The 16,188-nt window shown below is 45.4% G+C and overlaps 1 long non-coding RNA gene and 1 pseudogene across 1 annotated transcript; one reads left to right on the forward strand and one right to left on the reverse strand.

Annotated features, from left to right (window-relative positions):
• Window positions 1–2,046: 2,046 nt before the first annotated feature.
• Window positions 2,047–3,005, forward strand: LOC144111665 (large subunit ribosomal RNA; annotated as a pseudogene).
• Window positions 3,006–7,122: 4,117 nt separating this feature from the next.
• On the reverse strand, window positions 7,123–11,851 carry LOC144110551 (uncharacterized). The gene is made up of 3 exons (XR_013309862.1): window positions 11,814–11,851; window positions 10,102–10,286; window positions 7,123–7,190 (listed from the first exon to the last, which is right to left on the reverse strand). It is a non-coding gene; the product is annotated as an uncharacterized LOC144110551 (long non-coding RNA).
• Between the last annotated feature and the right edge of the window lie 4,337 nt (window positions 11,852–16,188).

Consider the following 16,188-nt stretch of genomic DNA (forward strand, 5'->3'; position numbering starts at 1 on the left):
CCTCTCGCGCCAGCTTGTCGCCGCGGGTGCGGAGTGTACTGCGCTCGAGAGTCTCGGTTCGGGTGGCGTTTCGCGCCGTCGTGCGTGCCAGGTGGGCTGCATGGTGGCGCGAATACAACGAGGGAACTGGGATTTATTCCTGGGTCCCTGACGTTTTGACCCTGCCACTCTCTTTTCCACCGTCGCGCCCTCTGGTTTCCCTGTTGACCGGGCATGGCAGGTTTCCAGCCTACCTGCACAGATTCCGCATTGCTCCATCATCGGTGTGCCCATGCGGGGCCCCGGATGGAACGGTCCATCATTACATAACGACCTGTCCTCTCACGCGTACAATTGTGGCCACATTGCCCGGTCACGGGGAAACTGATTCCACCCGTCACTGGCGCGGATGGCTCGATAACCCCCGTTATTGTGCCATCCTTTGCCGGGTGGTGGCCGCGGTGAGTGCACTTCTCCCCGACTACGTTCGGGGCCGCGTTTGATTTGATAAACTGAATTTTTACCTTCAGCGTCTTACCACGGGCCATACCTTCGAGCTTTCAATATGTTCAACCTTTCGTCCTTTCGGCCGAGCCACCCTCTTTCAGCCCTCCCGGGCTGTGCTGAGAATTTTTTTTTTGATGGCGCGTCCTCGAGGCGCCCTCTCTGCTTTCGCCCCAGAGGGGCTTCATTAATATTCGTTTCTGTCGAGGGCGCGTCCTCGAGGCGCCCTCAACACTTCAATCTTCAGCCAGGACTTCATTTTTTTTTGCCCCTCATCTAGGAGCGTCACTGGCGCGTCCCTGGGACGCTTTCACTTATTGCCGGCTCCTATGAGGGCTCATTGTTCAGACGCCCTGGCTTTGTCTTTTGGGCCTTCTTGGCCTTCCTTTTTTTTTGTATGTGTGTGTACGCATTTCTCATGTTTTTTTTTGTGTGCGTGTTTTTTTGCCGGCTCCTATGAGGGCTCATTGTTGCCACTATAGTTGCCACATTAGAGTTGCCACTTAGCTTTTACTTTGCATTTATTACTTTAGTTCTCAGTTACACTGAGGGCTCATTGTTCAGACGCCCTGGCTTTATCTTTTGGGCCTTCTCAGCCTTCCTTTTTATTTTTTGTATGCGTGTGTAAGCATTTCTCTTGTTTTTTTTTGTGCGTGTTTTCTTTTTGTTTTTTTCTTTTTCTCCCTCTTCACATGTGTTGTGTACTCTTTTCTCTGTTTTTTTGTGTCTGTTGGCTTTGCCAGTTCTCTTTCATTTGTCTTTCCTTTGTGTGTTCCATTTGTCATTTTCTTCCATTCATTCATTTTACTTTGCTTCCTTCTTTTATTTATTCATTTATTTATTTATTTATTTTTTCTATCGTTGCATTTGTTTTTCCGTGGTATTGCGGTCTCTCAGGGGGGTCTTTCTGGCCACTTGAGGTGGACGCTTTATTCGTCTGCCCCTCTGAAGACAGCATGCTGCGGTTTTGTATGTGTGTGTGCTTGGGTACAGGAATGTGTTTTTAATGTGTTTTTGTGTGTGTGTTTTCTTTTGCATAATTTTCTTAATCATATCATTCTTTTCTGGATTTTTTTTGTTTTTTTTGAACTTTCTATTTATTTATTTTTTCTGTGCCCTTGCTTTCGGAGTTCGGGAGCGCTGCTCGAATTGAATCGGACGAGTGCCAGGGCCTCCTGCCCATCTGCCTGGCTCCGTCCTCGGGCTCCTGCTCTCTGCCCAGGCTTTCACTGCTGATGGTGTCCTGGGACTGAGGACCTTCTTCACTTCTTCTTCGTCTGCCTTCTCTTCACTGCTTTCAACTTCATATTTTAATTTTCACACTTTCTTTTATTTTATTTTTTCTTTTGTTTTTTGTGTTTTCCTTTTTTTGTATGAGTGTTTTTTGTCTGTTTTTTTTTCTCTTTTTCCTGCACCTTCATCTTCTATTAAAACAATTCATCAGTCATGAATAAAACAGCTCTCGCGGGGATTTTCATCCTTCTGTGCTCGCTGCGCCCTTAGGACATCGTTTCGGTTACCGTGCCCACCATTTTTTTTCTAATTGGCTTTTCCACCAAATTAAACCTTTGGCCGCTTAAGCCCTGTTCATTTTTCTTTAATTGGTTTAAGCCTGGTGATGCTTTTTGCAGGTACAGGCAACTTCTCATTCCACTTTATTTTTGTTGTTACTTTTGATTTTAGCCGGGAATGAGACTCCGATTGGGGCGGTACATCTGTCAAACGGTAACGCAGGTGTCCTAAGGCGAGCTCAGCGAGGACAGAAACCTCGCGTAGAGCAAAAGGGCAAATGCTTGCTTGATCTTGAATTTCAGTACGATTCGAGACCGCGAAAGCGGGGCCCCTCGATCCTTTTGGCTTTAAGAGTTTTAGGCAAGAGGTGTCAGAAAAGTTACCACAGGGATAACTGGCTTGTGGCGGCCAAGCGTTCATAGCGACATCGCTTTTTGATCCTTCGATGTCGGCTCTTCCTATCATTGCGAAGCAGAATTCGCCAAGCGGTGGATTGTTCACCCACTAATAGGGAACGTGAGCTGGGTTTAGACCGTCGTGAGACAGGTTAGTTTTACCCTACTGATGACTGGTCGTTGCGATAGTAATTCTGCTCAGTACGAGAGGAACCGCAGATTCGGACACTTGGTTCACGTGCTTGGTCGAGAGACCAGTGGTGCGAAGCTACCATCCGTGGGATTACGACTGAACGCCTCTAAGTCAGAATCCCGTCTAAGCACTGCAACGATATCGTGTGCGCTTGCGGCGAAAGCGGGTGAGATTAGCACCGGGTCGAGCGCGACGGGCCGTCGCGCTTCCCGGCTCGATGAAGCCAAATGTACCCAGAGAGCGTTACACCGGAGGCCGAGTTTTGGGAAGGCCACTGGTCGCTCTCCGGGGCTCCGGCTGGCCTGAATCGCTGCAGCGTCAAATCGTCTGAAGACGACTTAGGTACCTGTCGTGGTGCTGTAAGTAGTAGAGCAGCCACCACACTGCGATCTATTGCGGCTTAGCCTCTGACTGGAAGGTTTGTCCGCAAACAGAAAAGATGAAACGTTCATCCTTCCTGAGAGATCGCAGCAGAAGGCGGGTACGACCCGTCTGTTGTTAGGGACAAACGACAAAAAGCGTCGTCTACGGAGAGCGCGCGAGAGAGAGATGGAGGAGAGCGAACCCTTTTCGAGGGTCGTTGTTTGCGTGGCGGCGTCCTTACTTGGCCGCTGGGCAGACTTTTGCTCCATCTGCGCTCAGACGACCTTGTCGGGCAGGTGCGCGGCTCAAGCAGTGGGCGAGCGCGCGCTGCCGCAGAGAAGAAATTTTTTTTTTCTTCTCCAGCGCTGAGCGAGCACAAGACCCCGGCTCGGAGGGGCACAGCGCAAAGTCGACTTGGTCGACTGTGAAAGAAGCAAGGGGCAATTAATCGGAGGTACCTCTCGAAGAGTGCCGAGAGGAGCACTTGAGAGCCAGCGGACCGCTCTCTGGGGGCGAAGCGCTGAGAGCGAGTTGGGCGCTCTCCGTGAAGAAGCACAAAATTTTTCAATCTTTCCACTTGTGGAAATGTAAAGCGCAGAGAGCGAGCGGACCGCTCTCCGATAAAAAATTTTTTTCAATTTTTTTTCTCCTCGTTCAGTGTGCGCGGAGAGGGAAAAATGCTCTCCAAAGTTGGCGTTTTCCGAGGCGCGCCGGCGCTCCCTACCGCGGTAGGTTGGGCGTCGGGACAGCGCCTTGTTGCGGCGGGCGGAGTTTAAACTTTTCCGCTCGCCGCCAAACCTCGGACAGGGGGAATTATTTTTTAAATTTTTTTTTTCGCCCTGGCTGACGCGGTTTTTTGGCGCGCGCGCCGCCCCGGCAGACGTGGTTGTCCGAATTGGCCGCGGCGGTAGCCGCGGAGCGGAGAATTTTTTTTTTCAATCTCCACTCGAATCCGAAACCAGTGTCCTTCACTGAGCACAGCGTCCTTAGTGGCGCGCCCTCCGGAGCTTAAGCGTCGCGAATTTTTCGCCCTCGGGAGCTTAAGCATTGCTAATTTTCCGCCCCGCCCCGCAGCTTAAGCGCCGCAAAATTGCCCGTTTCCCCAGAGTCAGTTTGGCGGACTTGGGGTGCGTTCGCCCTGGCAGACGCGGTAGGTTTGTTCTGACTGAATTTTTCCGCCATTCTCCCCGGCAGACGCGGTAGGCTTGTTCGGACTGAATTTTTCGCCATTCTCCCCAGCAGACGCGGTAGATTTGTTTGGACTTTGAAAATGGAGCACACTCTCATGTTCGGGAATTTTTTACGGCCGCACCCTGTTTCGGGGGCTTAAGAATTTCACATCCGTGGATGGGCCTCGGAGCGGCGAACGGTTTGGTGCCGCATACGTCTCTTTCCTTTTGCCCTATCGGAAGATAGGGCAAGCGATAAGTGTTCGCCCCGGTACCGTTTCGGAATTTTTCGCGGCCGTCTCAGGTGCCTAGTTTCGTCCGTTCTTTCGGATGCCTTCCGCTTTCCGTAAAACCCTTGATTTATAACGCGCCTTTCCTTCGCCGACAGCACCTAGAAGATCCGAGTTATTTCCAAGCAGAAAGACGTGTGCGCCGGTCTGATTTCCTGGCACGTGAAAACGGTACAGAAAAGGGCTATGCGTTCGCGTGGCGGGAAAACGGGCATGTCCTTGTGCGAAAGGCTGCAGGCCAGAACGCGAGCCATTCGCATCCGAGATGAAAATGACCTGAGTAAAATGGGGATGACTGCACTGCTTGGTGCGAGGAATGCCATTCCTAACGCGAGACCGTGTTTACCAAGATTCTAGTTCTTTCGATGTTCTAAAACGGGCCGGCCGCACAAGCCCGGTCCACATTTTTCTTTTATTCCGCAAACGTGTGTAGCTTAAAGAATAAGGATGAGGTGGGCAACATTTCTTTTTTCTTTATCTTCTTCAAACCGCAGTTTTGACATATTGCCATTCAGTGAAACATGGTATGCACAAACTGCTGACATCATCCGCTTCGAAGGATACAGGTGCGGAACAATGTCTAGGAAAAATAATAAAGGCGGTGGAGTTCCACTGTAGGGTAAAAATAATCTTTCATAGAAGTACAGTTTTTCAAGTCTGCGATTTTTATCAGTAGAAGCGGTTCTGTGTTCGGTGTTGGTTATCGGCCCCCTTTGCAAGATTTTTGTTCTTTTCTTGATAGCATACCGATAAGAAACCAATTGTAATTATGGCCGATTTTACCATAACATGTGTTGGAACAATCAGCGGCAACAAGTGGCTTTCTCGACATCATTTCTTTACATGGTTTCTCTAGCATTCCCCAGTAGCACAAACGTGGCTCTGAATTGCGGGCCCTTGTGGGCCCGGCACGGGCTGCCCACAGGGGCCCGACGTGGGATATGTGCGGGATTTGCAACTCGGCATCGGGGGGGACCCACAAGGGCAGCCCAGTGGGCTTACTGCATAGCCCCACGCAGCTCCGCGCTGGATCCCCTTGGGCTAGCCCGTCCCGGGCCCACGCGGGCTAGCCCGTTCCGGGCCCACGCGGGCTAGCCCACTCCGGGCCCACGCGGGCTAGCCCACTCCGGGCCCACGCGGGCTATCCCACTCCGGGCCCACGCGGGCTAGCCCGTTCCGGGCCCACGCGGGCTAGCCCGTTCCGGGCCCACACGAGCTAGCCCGTTCCGGGCCCACGCGGGCTAGCCCGTTCCGGGCCCACGCGGGCTAGCCCACTCCGGGCCCACGTGGGCTAGCCCGTCCCGGGCCCACGTGGGCTAGCCCGTCCCATTCCCCCTTGAGTTAGTCTGTTCTGGTCACAGTAGGCTTCTTAGGAGACACTTGCGGGAAGTCAACAAAGGTAACCCATATAGAACCCATAGCCTTTAAGACCACCGACCCAATTAGACTTAAGGCCCACCTGCCAACCCAGAGAGGCTTTCTTCACTTCTGTATTTTTTGTGTACATATTACTACTGAAATTACATTCCACATATCTGACAATACAATGCAAGTAAGAATTCTTATTTATTTGTTTTTGCAATGCATATGGTGGGCATTAAAAGAATGCCTCAATTACTGGGGTGAAGGGTCCACCCCCTTCATCCGAGCCCTCCGACCGCCATCCCGGTCTCTCGCCCCACGCAGAAATGCTGCCACTCTGTTACTGATGCCTTCAATGGTGGCTGTAGGTATTCTGCGCTGCACAGCAGCTGTAAAAGTGAACAAATAAACACACATATCAAACTGATATTCGGTATGGTGGATAAAAATCACTTTGCACAGTATAACAGTCATCTTCCAGGAAATGCTTCTTAACCGTATGCAATGCTACAATGTGCAATGCTTGAAATATCAGCAAATTTCTTTTGCTATTAATATCTGTAACCATAATAAGCATAAATATCCATAGTAAGAATAACCGATAGGTGCATGAGTCATTAAAGGACAATAGACACCTAAATTTATTGCGTGTTTTCTTCCGTCAAACGATGCGTTAGATAAAAAAAATACATGTATTACCGGGTAGTATTTGCCTACAGCCCCGCTAAATAATTTATAATTGAATTTCTTCTCTTATGCGGTTTTGGCTTCATCGACCGAATGACGACTGTCGTCAAGTTGATGTTTTGGTCACATGATGCAACTAGAAAAACTAATACAATCGCTGATATGTAGTTTTAATTCCCCACGACATTTAATCCAGCCTGTTCCGAGACCTGGAAGGACAAAAATTATCTGTCAGCAATAATATAACCGATTTGTTATGTCTCATGTGAATTAAACACCAACTACACGTCGCGGTCATCGTTCGACTGATGAAACCAAAACAACGTCAAGAAGAAATTCAATTATAAATTATTTAGTGGTCGTACATGTATATGAATGTCTAATGCATCATTTGAAAGAAGAAAACACACAAGCAAAAATTCAGTACCTATAGTCCTTTATATTTGGATGCCTACTCAGTAATCGATAACGGAAGTGTTGAAAGCCACACCAGGTGGATTGAATGTAGCTTTTTCCTGCAATTAGATGGTGTGTTCACAAAATGTCTATAATCTTCAGAAGATTCCCATGTACTCACCAACAATTGCACTGTACAGCCGAAGATTCTTAAAACTTTGTTTTTCATCCCGCCCCTCCAATGTGTACGTGAGGGCCAAGGAGTTTTTACTAAAGTCTTCATGATAAGTTTTGTTGTCTCATCAGTCGTCTCGCCCCCGATAAGTGCCAGCTTTCTGATCTGAAATAGATTATACACATTATACAAAGCAAACTATATGCCATTAAAACCCTACAATGAATCTTTAATAAAGCTCCCTCTTAGAGGAACCATGTGGAAGTCAACAAAAAATCAGAATCTTGTAGAACAGGGTCATACAGAGGACTCAAACAGACTTATGATCACAGTGGTGTGATCTATCAGCCTAACGATAACAATTCTCTGTTGTCTTCTATACGCCCATCTTTGCATCATCATATGAACTTCCTTTTATTCATGACTCAATGGCATATGCTTCCCAAACAATAAGATAAGGGGGAAAAAGTGAAGCCATTACTTTAAGGCCACCTTGAACCACGACAAGATTGTAGCCTGGAGCTACATGAGTGATGTAAGCACATAACAGTCAGCTGCAACTATGCACAGCAAGGCTAACACTTGTGCTAATTTCTTGTAGTAGGCTAGGTATTATCTACAGCAAATCCTCATTCAACTACATTTGTACAAAATGAAGCTTTCAGGTCTACAAATCCAAATGCAACATGAGGAAATTTATTTCGAAGTCCCAACTTAATCTGAAGTGGGCTCACCATATGTAGAAGGCTCAAATTAAACTACACCTGAACAAAACACTATGCATCAAAATAATATTAAAAGGAATCAATATGTTGCCAGTAGTTCATAGGCACAATTGAAAGAAATGCAATACAAAGGCAAATATTAATTCAGACTACTATTCTATGCTCACGATGCAAATAACTGAATACTATTGCACTCTCCGAAAAAAGAACTTGCATATTTGTGCACTTCTATACGACGACCACGGCTCGATTGGCATGCATATAAGTGTGAAGCGTTCGCAATAAAGAATTGTTAGAAGTTCAAAGCTCGTCCTTGTCTGTCTACTCTGCCGTCTTTTGTGCGCTGCTATGCCTGTAATTCACGCTAACCTGCTGCAACAACAGCAGTGATCCACACGTTAGTAAATCGGCAAAGCGCAGCTGCACACTGCTGTGCTGCACATTTTTTCAACACTCAATGGCAAGTCACTCGTTTACTTTTTTTAAGGCACTTAACTATACGCACCTGCAGGTTACCCTTGCTTCCACATGCATGGTTCAGTCGTTCTCCTACTGTTCCATATCTGTGCATGCACCACATGCCACTCTTCATAGCTTGTGCAATGCACTCTCCTCTCATGCAAAGCTGCCACCAGTATCGTGCCACACTGAGAAAAAGACCATAGAGGCCCTTCCTATTCTGGAATAATTCTGTTTGGAAGCTTTCAAATTTTTGCACATAATGAAGCACTTCACAGAGCTCTGGAAAATCATTGCCGTGTACTTTTCATGTCAAAAGCAGGCAACAATGTTTCAGCTCCTTGCAGAACTTTACAAATTGTTTTCTTAGCTTTTCTCTTTTCTTTCTGGTGCTTTGCACACCGAAATAATGAGCTTTCACTGCATATTTTTTTGCACAGCACCAAGTTTCTCCCAAACCGCATTTCGGCTTATGCTACAAAGATATGATCTGCAGAACAAATCTGCAGAACAACACTGCAAAAGCTCATTAAATCTTTTGATTTTTTTATTTTAATATAGATACCTCAAGGGCCTTTGGGTGAGGGCTTTACATGAGGGGACTGTAAAGGGACTGTAAAAAAAACTCAAATTGTCATATGACCCCCAACAAAACTGACAAGAACTACTTGCACCAGAGTAAATTTATACATTGGAAGACTGAGCAATGGTTGCCCTCATTTGCGATGAGAACAACATAAAAATGGCTATTTTTCGCATTTCCATCAATATTTTGTGCGCACTGTTACGAGTAAAATCCGAACTTCTAACTTGTAACGACCTCCCCAGAATCTTTCACGGTGCAATGCTGTAGTGGCGTTGCGTCACGGCTGCGTCTCGTGCGAACAGGCTTCACCACACAACGCACGAAATGACACTTGACGAGTGCACAGTTTGGAATGATGAAGGAACCACACAGATGGAAGCGAGGAAAATGCACAGTGCCGGCAATCAGCGTTTGAAACAGCATTCAGCTGAGCCTGGATAGCTCACTGATGGACGTCTGATAGCTTCTGTTACCACGGGCTAGCATGAAGCTCATAAATGCAAAACCAAAACTATGAGGTCACCCTATTCTCGGAGATGAGGCCATTCATTTTTTTATCATGCGTGCAGTTGTGTGCATGTCACAGATGCGTACTGAACTCTGCAGCATGCATTTCAGGTTCAGGGAGGGCCACCTTGATGATTGCTTACCGTGCCGATTATACCTGGATGGAGCTAACCTTTAAGAGCTCGTTCAAATTAACCGTTGCGAGACCCATAGCGTCCAAATTGGCAGGCTTTCAAAAATATGGCCGTTAGCCAGGACCATGCTGGCAGTTCAAATTTTTCGGGTTTATGAATTAATGGGAGTCGAATTAACCAGTAAAAGTTGAAAGTCTCAGATGTTACACGGAAGCAGGCAGCTGCTACCACGGTCGCTGCCCCCTCTGTCCCTGCCCTCTGGCACTTATGGCTGCCGTGCCGGTCATGGCACTCGTTTTTGTCAAACAGTTTTATGGTTCTACCTTCTCTTTGCATTTTAGAAGAAATGTACCCTTGTGATATGACTGACTAGGCCGTTATATCATGGGGACACTTCTCCGGCCCTGTGCCAGGCTATTCAGGGTGTGGCAGGGAAGAGTTAGAACTAACCATGCAGAATTTATTCGCGTTCGAATTAAGAGGCTTTATTAATACATATATGCTGCTACGGAGCTTTGCTGCACCAAGTAGTACAGTTCAAATTATCCAAAAATCTGTTTTAATGACCTATGAACTAACGAGCTTTTACTGGAACTACTTCAACACTTGCCCCCTATATTTCTAACATCACTTGAGAAGACAAAGGACAGCAAATGTTTTCTTACCTGAAGAGCCCTCTGGTCTTTATCTGCCAAAACCTCTTCAATGTCTGCCAATTTTTCCAGTGACGTCGCTACCATCACTGCATCGCTTCCAGTTTCCATGTCTAGAGTGGCAGAATAGTTCCCCTTTAACTCCTTGATATCGCTACGGATCTCCAGCAGCAGCTTCACGATGTGATGATTAAAGCCTAGAAAAAAAAAACACTTGCCTAAATAAGAGTGCATGAATTTAACTGAAAGAATAGCTGGACTGAGCAAATACATCAAAAATGTACATACAGATGACTCAATAATTTTAACTGATCTTATTGAACCTTTCTTGGTACAAACTTCTGGTTTACTCAAGTAGAACCTTTGTTCCCATCGACAAGTGCAATGGTCTTATTAAAACAAAATTTAAAGCAAGAGTTCGGTTGCCTTCAAGTTCAAATTAATAAAGGGACCAACAACGGACCAAAATATGTCATGAGATTATGGTGGAAATGAAATATAATAAACTGCAGAGGGCCCCTACTGAAGGTGTGCAACACGGGCTGCACTGTCATGAAACATCCTGCTCAGCAGGGTCTGAACTAAGCGCTTGGCTATTGGCGCAGAATATTTTTCAGGTGGCGACCACTACCGCTTGCCTCATTCTTTTTGGCGCCATCATTGTCATGGCTTAACTGTCAATAAAATCCCGTTGTTTTCTCTTGAACAGCTATTTACTTAGCTCCCACATGTGAAGCATTCTGTATGACCAAATAGCTAGACACATGCCTTGCAGGCTTTCTTGGCATACAAATGTCTGCTTAGACGACAAGCCTGCAAAAGATTATGAAGTTGCATTTAAATAATTATTAGTAAAGTTACCGGAATCAAGCACATTGGCCAAGTGAGGCCGACTACTACAGTAAACACCCGCATACAATACGAGGCTTCTTTCCAGAATGTACCATGTCAAACTCTCAGCTCACATCAAATGCAGATCCAAGCAATTTTCAGTTCAAGTTTGTAGATCCAGTTTCATAATATTCAGTGCTAACATCATAAGGCTTCCAATGAACGGAGCCCTTATCTAATAGTATTTTCGGTACCTGGTTTCTACCAATTTAGACGCTTTCATTTTAATGACTTTTAATCACGTTATCGCAAGCAAGACGATCGCATCTCTCATGATGTCTGGATCACGAAAGCAGTACATGACTGCTTTTAAAAGAAAAATTTCAGCTGGCGCAAGCAAAGGTAACCCGTCATGCACTACTGCATAGATTCCATTTCATCAAGCTGACCTCGCGATGCCCATGCTATCAAAATAAACTACCGTATCTCGCACAGTGTCGGTATTGCAAAAGCAGTACTAGGCTCCTTTTAAATGGAGAGAAATTTTAGCTGCTGAAAGTATAGGTGCCGCATGAAGCGCTGCTACATGGACTGGATGAGGTAGGGAAAGCCCGTATAGTTGCTGTCACTGAACAGGAGACACTTGAGTCAGCATTCTCAAGGATTCCATCAGTTGTGCTTCTGACAAATGTAGGATGTCAAATGTGCTCAATAATGCCAGAGATGAGTTTCTATCAAAAGATATAATTGATAAGGGACTCTCTGAAGACTACACCTGACGGCCACCACCGCTGAGACACCGAATGCAGAGCAAATAACAAATGCTTTCAGTGAGCTCTTCTTACTCTCATTTTACATGTAAAATTCATTAAAATATAAATTGGTCTACTCACGTTGCTGCTCAGGCGAAATGCCTTCCTGGCCTGCACCTGAAATGTTGACAATTATTGAACCCTTCAGTTTACTCACAAGGACGACAGCGGTGGCTCAGTGGTTACGACACTCTGCTGTTGACCCGAAAAACACGGGTTCGATCCCGGCCACAGCAGTAGAATTTCGATGGAGGCGATATTCTAGAGGCCTGTATACCGTGTGATGTCAGTGACTTAGTGCATTTTAACCCCAGGTAGCCGAAATCTCCTGAGCCCTTCACTACAGCGTCCCTCATGGCCTGAGTTGCTTTGGGATGTTAATCCCTCAAAAACCACTGTTCATTCACAGCAGGGAAATCACCTTGCCTCGCATTTTGCCAGCAGCTCAAACTTTCTGGTTGGTTTGTTAGTTTGTGGGGTTTGATGTCGCAAAGCGACTCCGGCCATGAGGGACGCTGTAGAGGAGCGCTCTGGATAATTCGACTGCATGGGGTTATTTAGTGTGCACTGACATTGCACAGTACACGGACCTCTAGCATTTCACCTACATCAAAATTCTACTCCCGCGGCCGGGATCAAACCCGTGTTTTTCGGGTCAGCAGCAGAGCACCATAACCACTGAGCCACCGGGCAGCGAATCAAAATCTCTAAATAAACAAAAAGCAGAAATAACACTCTCACATCAGTTACTGCACAAAAGGTACCCTGGGCAAGTGTACACAAATAGTAATAAAACTAAGTTCAACACAGCTGAAACACCAGAATTTGACACTTGGTTGACAGTATGACAGGATGTCTCAGCATCATAACAAATACTGCAATGGCATCATGCTGTTAGGGTGCCGACGCAAGCAGGTTTATCATGCATACGTTTATCATGCATGGTTCCCTGTGTGTGCAATTCTGCATCAGTATCGTCATCATCAATATGACTGCAACCTCTGCACGGCAAAGGCCTGCCCATGTCTCTCCAATCAACCTTGTCCTTTGCCAGCTGTGCCCAACGTATCCCGCAAACTTCCTAATCTCATCTGGCCACCTCACTTTCTGCCGCCCCCTGCTATGTTTGTCTTCCATAGGAATCCACTCAGTTACCCTTAAAGACCAGCCGTTAGCTTTCCTTCATATTGTGTGCCCTGCCCAAGCCCGTTTCTTCCTCTTGATTTTGACTATAGGCAATTTCATAAATCAGGTGCAATGCTGTCAAAGCTAGCGTTCTTTTTAGCACTGCATGCAGCCGCAACTAAAAAGTAGTGCGTTCCTTGTTGTGAGCGAAACATATATAGTGAATGCTTTGCCTGCAGGCTTACTACATTACACATTTGTCATGAGCTTAAATGCCCTCTTATTGCTGACGACACGCTGTCACTTTCTCCTGACTCAGACCACTCGGCCACAGAAGTGTGGAGTAACACGTCTCCCTTTATTTTCCTATGCGGACTACTTCCGTACCTTTCACAGCGTTGCACCTGATGTATGAAACGGAGTATAGGATGTCACTAATCTATGTTTGTTCCCTCACCCACTCTTCCCGCTTCCGGTCTCTTAACGTTACACATATCATTTTTCTTTCCATAGCTCACTGCGCTGTCCTTAAACTGCACTGACATTAAACAAGATAAAGCATAAAAAGCAAATCATGGAAAATATGCTAGTGCAATGAATATGGCAGAACTTATGAAGGGTCATTCCTCAATGTAGTGTCCATCCTGGCCTACAAATGGGACATTATGGCAACACTGCAATTGTCAACCCTTTTGGTGCTGCGGGTTTAGTCAGTAACACAGCTGTGATGCAGTCAAAGCACTGTTTGCTAGTTGCTGGTGATGAGTACACTGATGAGAACTTCTTTCTTTAAAGTGTGCATTTCACAGACTACATTGCCAGGTGTGGGCATAGCTGCTACCAGCACATTAACAGAAAAGGATACTATTCAACTGTGCTACCTGTGCCTTGGACAACAGCACCGTACATGAGCAGCAGCCAAAAGTGCCGCATTTCAAAGTGAAAGAATTAAGCAACACAGACTCTGACCATATTGAAGAATTTTGCTTGGAAGTTCCTGGCACTGTGCACAATGAAGCACGACATCTGTAGAAAATAGCGGCAACTGCAGTTTTGATATCAACAGCAGTGACCATTTCTCAGTTTTCCACCAATTAAATTTACTGTAATGCAAATGTGCTTTTCCAGTTTTTTTTTCTTCACCCATTACTAAATCATTTTTTTCTAAACCTTGGAAGTACAAATGAACAAGCTCACAATAAAGGCTTGTTGATCATTCAATCTACTTACTTCGCTAAACATGCTCCACAATATTAAATAGTATAGCCGTCTACGTGTTTTATTCTTTGAAATGATGCATAAGGCATTAGCATACATGGATTACCAGGAAGTATTCACCTACAACCGCTAAATATTTTATAATCAAATTTCTCTCTCATGGTGATTCAGTTTCAACAGACAAATGATAGCTGTGATGCCAAAGGTGTGTACAGGTCATACGAGGCATGAAAAGAACTGCGACATAATCATTGCTTAATCATTCTGATTCACTGCCAACAAATGCCAGCCTGTCTCAACAGGCAAAATGTCCACGAATGAAAAAGCGGCAATTACATTGCAGTTTTTAGATTGAAAGCTCTATTTCACAACCAAACTTGCAAAAGCCGTTTGATCGCTGAAGCCTGACCTTGAATAAATAAGTAAGATAATATTGCCACAACTGGGTTTCGAACCCGTGGCAGCGCGAACAGGTCAGTTTCGCTGGCCTGTGCATAAGAGTGCTATGCCATTACTGCAGCCGATCAGGCCTCGTGTTAAAATGCAACACACTCTTGCGCTATGCACTGCATGTCGTCATCATCACCTAATATTACTGTCGAAATAATATTGTGGTCCCATGCATGTGACTGTAACAGTGCCCAGTTGGCAATAACGAGCCCAGGTGTGGCTACTTTGGGTTCCACTCATGTGGTAGGGCATGATGAGAACACATTCTAGTGCATACTGATTAGAACCATTTTCCGCTCCTTTGAGTTCACATCACCGAGCTTTTTCTTGTTTTTTAAGCATAGCGAGTGCAAGGCTGCCTTCAATGGCCATTATCTTGGTGTATTCCCATTGAGTGTATGTCAGCAGATACTGGTAGTTGCCATGTGGCACTGGCTGATTCCCATTGAGTGCAATATGTTTCGTGTGATGGTAGTATCAGAAGATGCCATGAGAAGAGAATTCACTTCATTAGCTTATTTTAAATTACACAAGAATGTCAACAGCAAACCAAGATTATTTTCTGATCATCTGTAGCATTCATCAAGACATATGCCATCATCAGGCCCACTGGGCAGACAATCATGCTTTGGTAGGTACGTTTAAGAAATGCTGCAAGCCAGAAAAAAAAACCTTACGCAGTTCACTCTTGATATTGAAACACATTTTGCCAGTTCTGCAGAGTTCTAAATAATCAAGAACTTTTAAACACTTGCTGTTGACAGGTATAAAGCATCAGTTTGAATTAAACAAGTTTACATTAACGAGAGTCCACTGTAACAATGACTAATAATCACAAATATTCCTACAAAAAAATAAAACAACATTATTCCATCCACTGCACTGACCTCCAACTCCAAGTGCATGCTGTGAAGGGAGAAAGCCAGAGGCTCCCATCGGAGTGCGAGTCCTGATAATGGGAATGCCATCTGGAGCATGTTCATCTGCGTGGTGGTGAGGAGCTGCAGGGATGTGTGAAAATATGAGACACTGTAGCATGCGTGTTGAGAAGCAGCACATTTAATGCTGTGCACGTGGCACCTTGAAGCCTACTAAGGATACATGGGGTGACCACAATATCATAACATTACTGCAGTGCCAGCTGCCACATTACACCTGCAGTATTTTTCTAAAACATCAAATAAAGTGGTTTGTCACAAAATCAATTTTCAGGGCTCTATCTCCTACTTCAGGCAGCAGATGCATCTGCCATATACTACTGTACTGCTCCCTTTTGCACACAACCTCCCCAGCAGCTTGCAATAGCTTCCTTACAATGCTGTGCAATTTTAGAAGGCCATCCAACAAGGACTGGCAACTAGGTCCATGGCACACACACTATTGTACTCAATGTACTCAGTATTTTTTACCGTAATACCTCAATTTAATATTATTTCTCTATTCACATATAACCCAACTATGGAAAGGCAGTGACTAACAAGGTTTCCTTTCTAATTCTTGCACACTTCAGTGTGCTTTCATGACTTTAAAAATACAAAGGGGTTTTATTATTTTTCTAATTAGTGTACACATCGTTTTGCATTCATGGTTTCATTTTAGTTTCAGCCTGGCCCACTCGGGCACACAGTGCAAAGCCTTTAGAAATAAGCTTAATATTTTTTTC

This window comes from Amblyomma americanum, chromosome 11, assembly GCF_052857255.1.
Source record: "Amblyomma americanum isolate KBUSLIRL-KWMA chromosome 11, ASM5285725v1, whole genome shotgun sequence".
NCBI lineage: Eukaryota > Metazoa > Arthropoda > Arachnida > Ixodida > Ixodidae > Amblyomma > Amblyomma americanum.